Below are 6,786 nucleotides of genomic sequence, written 5' to 3' on the forward strand. Positions count from 1 at the left end.
GTTCTTGGCTCAGACAGGACGGGGTTAAAGGAGCCGCTGATTCGGAGGCCGGGGGTGGGGGTGGGGGTTGGGGGAGGGAGGGGCGCGGAGTGCGGGGCGGGCCTGCGGCGGCAGAGGCCTGCGTGACGTTGCACCAGCCTGAGGCGCTACGTGCGTTCTCCCGGGGAAGTTGTCCCTGGATCCCAGGACCCTGGCAGTGGCGGGCTGCACAGGCTCTCCGGAAGGGGGTTGTGGATAGTAACCTGTGCTCGCACACAGGCTTCTTCGTGGCGGTAGCAGCAGCCTTAGCGTCTCGTGCCTGTCTCTGGGGTCCGTGCTTTTAGCCGCGGCTCGCGCCCGTCTCTGGAGCTCCTTTAAGCAGCGTTCTTAATCCGCTCTCCCAGGTACGTGGGGGGTTTCTTGACCTTTGGGAGGTCTGAGGTCTTCTGCCAGCTTTCAGTAGGTGTTCTGTGTGAGTTGTTCCACGTGTAAATGTGTTTCTGGTTTATCTGTGGGGAGGAAGGTGATCTCCGCGTCTTATTCTTCCGGCATCTTCCTGGAAACCAGGTTTTCTTCATATTGGAAAGAGTGAGTGCTTAAAAAATCCAGCAAGATCAGGCATTTTATAGTAATGGTTGAAAGGGCAGCTGCACCCTAAGTGGTCCATTTTAAGAGATTTTAACGTCTTGGGTGGTAATTCAACCAGCCCCAGGGTACATTTTTTAGACACCTGCTTCAAGTCAATGAAATGCCAATGTTTGTAAACAACTTTATTTGGAGTTTATTTTCATTATTGCGTTATTGATTTTTCCTTCCATACAGAGCATGTCAAACGAAGCATTTCATACAAGTTTCAGGTTCTAAAACAAAGTAAGGAATTAAGATTAACACCTTGTATACTATCAATTTATAAACTTGTACGGATTGAAGAAAACCTATTTCCCTAGAACTGCATATCTTAAATCACCAAAATGATACATTCTCTAAAAAACTTTTTGTTATGGATATTGTCAAATAATCCATAATCCATAAGGTCAGAGAGAATAGTATAATGAACCCACATGTGCCCACCACCCACCTTCAACGATTAACAATGCTTGGGCATGACAAACATTTGAAAGTGCCATATAACTGAGAGGTAAGGGAACTCCAGTTAAACTGAGTTGATATATTCTTGTTAAAAAAAATCCAAATAATATAAAAGTGTGTGAAGTACAGACAGAATACCCATATTTCCAATCATTTTAAAAATAAACCTTTTAATAATGATGCTGTTTCAGTCAGGGCTTATAAAGTCACGCAGTGTCATAATTTAATGAGTGATGGATAAAAATTCTGGTCAGATCCTCACTGGGGATGGTTCTGACATATCAGTTACTTAGAAAATCTGATCTTTTCAGAGTAAAGCCCTTTAGCTGCCTTTCTGTTTTAGATCACCATAATTTACTTCTTTCTTGATAGATACGGACTACAAATTTTACAAGTTTTTGTAATGGCTACAGAGGGAAATAAAGACATGCATACATAGCAAAATAAATAACTACAACTGTATTATGGGATGGTTGTATTCTAATGATGCTTTGGGTGAGGGATTACAAGTGTGAGAAAAAGAACGCTCGTTATCTCCTGCTTAGGTTCAAGGACACCGTACTGGATGAAAGGTGATTCCAGTATTCACATTTAGTGCAGGTTCTGAGCTGTACGTTGAAGGTTATGGCTTGAATTTTTCCCAAATTAGGTACATAGCCATTTCACCGTGCGAGAGAAAATGGAAATTGAGGTCACATTTCAACTTGACATCTACACAACCAAATGGCAGATTTAGCCTTCCAGAAAGCCCTTTCCCATTGTCCCAACGTCCACTGAAGATTTTGTTTCTTTACCTTAGTCCTTGGGTACACCATGACATTTTATTTTAGATTTTGCAGATGTCTTAAGACCTCTGTATCCTTTTTTTAAAATAAAAGAAGTGGTTGTTTAATGGTTTTTAATCTGATTCCACTAATTAGTTTTAATGCTTTCGAATTAGACTTGATTTGCAATTTTCCAGAAATATTTGATGAGTCATCTTTTGCACCATCCATAATACTTTAAGCGAGTTCTAAAGAGATTTCTTAAAGAAGTATTATTAAAAAATATTATACAAATTAAATTTAGATTCTATAGACACAATATGTTCTAAAGTATTACTGACTGGATTAGTTCAACAATTGGGCCACACAGGATGTTTCATAAAATTTAGACACTAGAATAACATCTTAAGGCAATAGTAATTTGATTTTTTTCCTAAATGTGTTGCCATAGATTTTCCTAAATGTTTTACAAACAGTTATTAAAAGCACATTGAGAATCCAAATTCCCTTTGGGCAAAATGTTTTAGTACTTAACTTTCATTTAGTTCAAAATTACTTATGGTTAGAGTTGCAGAAAAACATCAGAAAATCATAACCAGCTATCACAACACTATGTATTTAAATCAATGCAGTGCAATCTCATCAGAGGCACCTCAAGGTGCCTAATAATAAAAATAAATAAAAGCAAGTAGTATTATTCTTCCCTATACTACAAAAAGGGGAACATTTTAATTTTAAGTTTATTCTAAACAATTCAAAGTCTTCTCTGAGATGCTAATGAGAAACTTCCAGTGATTGGTGAATTTTTGCAACGGGCTCACTGCCACAGAGAGAACAGGAAGGCTTGGCAAAGGAATTCTTAAAGATTAGGGGATGCGAAGATCTATCTGGAGAAAACATTGATTAAGAAACTTGTTCTAAAGTCCCAGTTCACAATCACAAAAAAAGCTTTGTTTATAAAATGAAAACATTTAGAATTACCTGAATTGGAACTCAGACAATTAAATTTTATATTTTGAAGGATATGCAAATAGGTAATTGACTAACTACTAATGTATTTGGAACTCACTGAAGAGGGAGTGTATGAAATGAGCCAGCTGGTGGATGAAAAGAGCAGAAGAATTATGTTTTATTTCTATTTAATGTTTCATTTTAATTGTGCCTCTAGGTAACAGGCTTATAAATGGAAAGCCTGTCTTTTGTATGGAAGGTAGAATTACTCTTCTAAAAAAATTTAAATTGTAAGACTTGAAAAATACCTTCAAGAGAATAAATTATCAAAGAAGAACACAGAGAGAATTTGCCAGTGCAAAATTATGCTATTTCTGTACCCAAAACTATTTGTATAAAAATGCAAATTAAAGTTAGCATGTGTTTTAGTTGGCTTAAAGCAAAGGTAAGCTTTAAATTTTTCTTTTAAGCTCAATTTTAATAAAAAGATCTTTGGTCTGGATTATAATTAGGCATCTTTCTCTAAATCCATGCATCTTCCTTGCAACCACCATTCTTCCAGGGATAAAAAAATTCTCATGGGTGCTAGCTGAACTGGTACAAGGCTGTTGAGCTTGGGTTTATATATCTAACTCATAATGTGCTGCCATGATTCTAGACTGAACACATTACTTCCAAGATTTGTGCCTTGTTTCTGCTCTCAGTGGGTTTAAACTTAATGTGCCACCTGCTTTATTTGGTGCCTTGTTTACCATTACTTCTGAATAAAAAAATTTAAACTACATTGAAAAAGAAAAAAATATATTTTTTAGGACAATTGTCCCTTTTAGGGAGATCAAGGAAACGGCACAGTTCTGGGATCACACAGTTTTGATTTCTTTATACAAAAGAGTGTAACAAAAGAGTGTAAAGGGCAAGTAACATTCCTACTTCCTAACTGGGTTATCAACATTTGAAAGTTATTGCACTGGAATAAAACAAATTTTCTAAAGTATTTCAAGGATTGAAGAATACGCAAACTTCTAAAAATTTGCCTGTTTATCTGGGATGGTGTAAAGAAAGCTAAATCATGCAGATGAATGAGGACAAAAAAATGATGTGTATTTTTAAAAACAAGATGGCCATCTTTGGACAACTGAACCATTTCAATGGGGACCCATCTCTTAAAGTATCCTGTGAGAAAGAGGAAAACTGGGAGGTAAAAGAACTCCAATCAGACTGAGTTGATTTGCATAGCATGGAAATACTAACGCCCTCCCCCGACTCAAAAATCCTGCATCATTTGTTTGCACAAGTCTCTCTCCTTTCTTGCCTCTCTTCTCCAATTCCACTGCTGCTGCCTTGGTTCCAGCCTTGTCTTCACTTTCATGGACTAGAGCTCCCTTGACTTTAATCTCACTTGCTTTCGAATCAACCTCCACTCAGCCATCAGCGTGATATTTTTATCACAAAGGTCCCCTTGGGTCATTTTCAAGTTCAAAATTCTCCAGGGGCTCCTATCTCTTGCCAGAGGGAATCGAAACTCCTTATATGGCCTATCGAACACTTTCTGACCTGGCCCATGACCATCTGCCCAGCATCATTACTGCCATGCTCCTCAAGCAATACAGGACTACTTGGAACCCCCTACCCTTGAGCCTTTGCATGCATTCTTTCTCTTCTCTCTTCTGGTTTGCCCTTTCTACCCTTCTTCTCATGCTTAGCATCTGTTTGTTCTTCAAGCATTTCTTTTTCCTGAAATGCTAAACTGACCCCTTTCTGCTCCCACCATTGCTTCTCCCAAAAGTTCAGGTCTCTGTTTCTGCTCCCATGGTACCGAGTGCCCTCTCTGTAGTTAAGCAGGATGTTATGTTGTAATGTTTTGCATGTCTATTTCTCCAATAAGCCATAAACTGATCAAGGTCAGGGAGGACATCATTCCCTCTGGGGATTTACAACCCACAACGCACAATTCCTGAACACTGCTGCCCAATAAATCTTTGTTGAGTGAATGAATATGTGAATAAATTGTATGAATGGAACCAGATAAAACAGAGAGCCTGAAAATGCCACCTATCATTGAGAATTCACTGACCTGGTGATTTTCGGTATTTAGAATTCAGATTTTGACCTTAACTCCCACAAAAGAAAATCTAGCAGGTATTAAGAGCAGTTGTTTTCCAAAGGGACTTAATGGCTTAGATTTTGGAGAATCATGAAGGGATAAAACCATGAACACTATTTGCTACTATAGAAAAGACTACAAATATATTAAAAACCCCCACAAAAACAACATTCACTGTGCTTACCCTTTCCTGTAGACAAAATAAAATAATGACGGAAAGCTCAGAGTACTATTTACAGATGTCTTAAAGACTTAGGGCTGCATATCAAGGCTGATACTGGAAACATCTTGGTTTGGCACATCAGGTGACTTCAGAAGGAGGCCCACTGGGGAGACCTCAGAGTGTCTAGAAGGACTGGAGGCTAGAAATGGAGCAATGCTGGATCCATGAAAGATGGGACAGATACCAGTCCAAAGTGGAATCAGATGGCAGCAAAAGTATAACAAGGCTGCAGGAGAAACCAAACAGTGCTCTGCAGTTCTAAAGTTCTTTTCATCCTAAGAGCTCAGAGTGCTTTGCTCTAGCTTTCTTTGAGCGAGAAGCCTTGGGTCTAAGGCGAGGAGACTAATCTGTGAGCAGAAATTCTCAAGGGCTGTGAGTTATATTTTATGATCTGGCAGTCGTCCTAATTATGAGCTCCAGTAAGTCGCCAAAATGTTTTTTTCTAACCTGTGTGACGTTAACTGTCACTTTATTTGCTCAAGTTGAGAAGGGGATGTTTACCCCCTTCCTAAGCATGTTTTGGGCTTCGATTTAGAGTAAATTGTAGGTAAATTTACAACCAGATTTTTGCCTTTCAACATGGAGTAACTGTTTCACACCCTTTTAGTTAAGAATGACTGATAAAAATGGCACCTTGTGTTGAGGAAGTGGTAGCAAACTCATACAGAATAATTTATTTAAAATCAGATGTCAAGTTCCTTACTCTAGCACTCTGTACAATACTGGTTGAATCAGAGAACCATATCTGTTGACTGCCCATGTGTTGGATACTGGGGTAGGCCATGTACTAAATTTCCAGGTCAAATGAAACAAAATCTCCATCTTCAAAGAGCTTAGTTTAATGGAAGAGAAGCAGAGCAGGTCACCATTTATGAGACATTATGGTAGGTACATGAACAAGCATGTAGGAAGTATTGTGGAGACTCACTAAGAAATGGAGCCCAAACCAGATGTGCGTGTTTGTGTGTGTGACAGTTTCTTGGAATTGAGTTTTGAAAAACAAGTAGGAATTACTATTCTTGGTAGAGGGCAGCATGTATGAAGGATATTGGCTTGAAAACACATTGCTTTATACAGTTCATGTGTTGAAAGGGAAGAGAGCATGGGATGGAGGGGGAGTGGTGGGAGATGAGTGATGAACAACAGGTGATATCACAGAGGGCTTGGGTGTTAGGCTAAGGAATTTTGACTTTCTCTGGAAACTCATGGACCCACTTAGGGATTTAAGCAGGGGAAGGACAGGATCATATTTACATTTTATTAAGATTCCATTGGAAGAATTGGGGAAGCCAGCTTGTAGAGTGGAATCAGAGGTAGAGAGACAGGGAAGACGTTCTTATAGCCATCCTGGGGAGACATTGGTGAGGTCCAGTCCTGAGGCAGGATATGTGGGGTGGTTATGAGAGAGGACTTGGTGACAGGTGTGTGTGTAGATGGATGTATTTGCACGCATGTGCACTCACACAACAGGGAAGATGTCAATTTGGCTTAATAAATTATTGCCAACTTTTGAAATGTCTGGTTAAAGGGAAGCATTGTCACACATTCCTTCAAAATCTACTTTTGGTTATAATCGTCAATAATACAACTTACCTGACTCATTGTATGATAACTTTCCTCATTGATACCTCAGTTCATATCATATTCACTCAGATGATGCCAAATCTTGCTTTACA

This window comes from Globicephala melas, chromosome 4 (genome assembly GCF_963455315.2).
Source record: "Globicephala melas chromosome 4, mGloMel1.2, whole genome shotgun sequence".
Classification (NCBI taxonomy): domain Eukaryota; kingdom Metazoa; phylum Chordata; class Mammalia; order Artiodactyla; family Delphinidae; genus Globicephala; species Globicephala melas.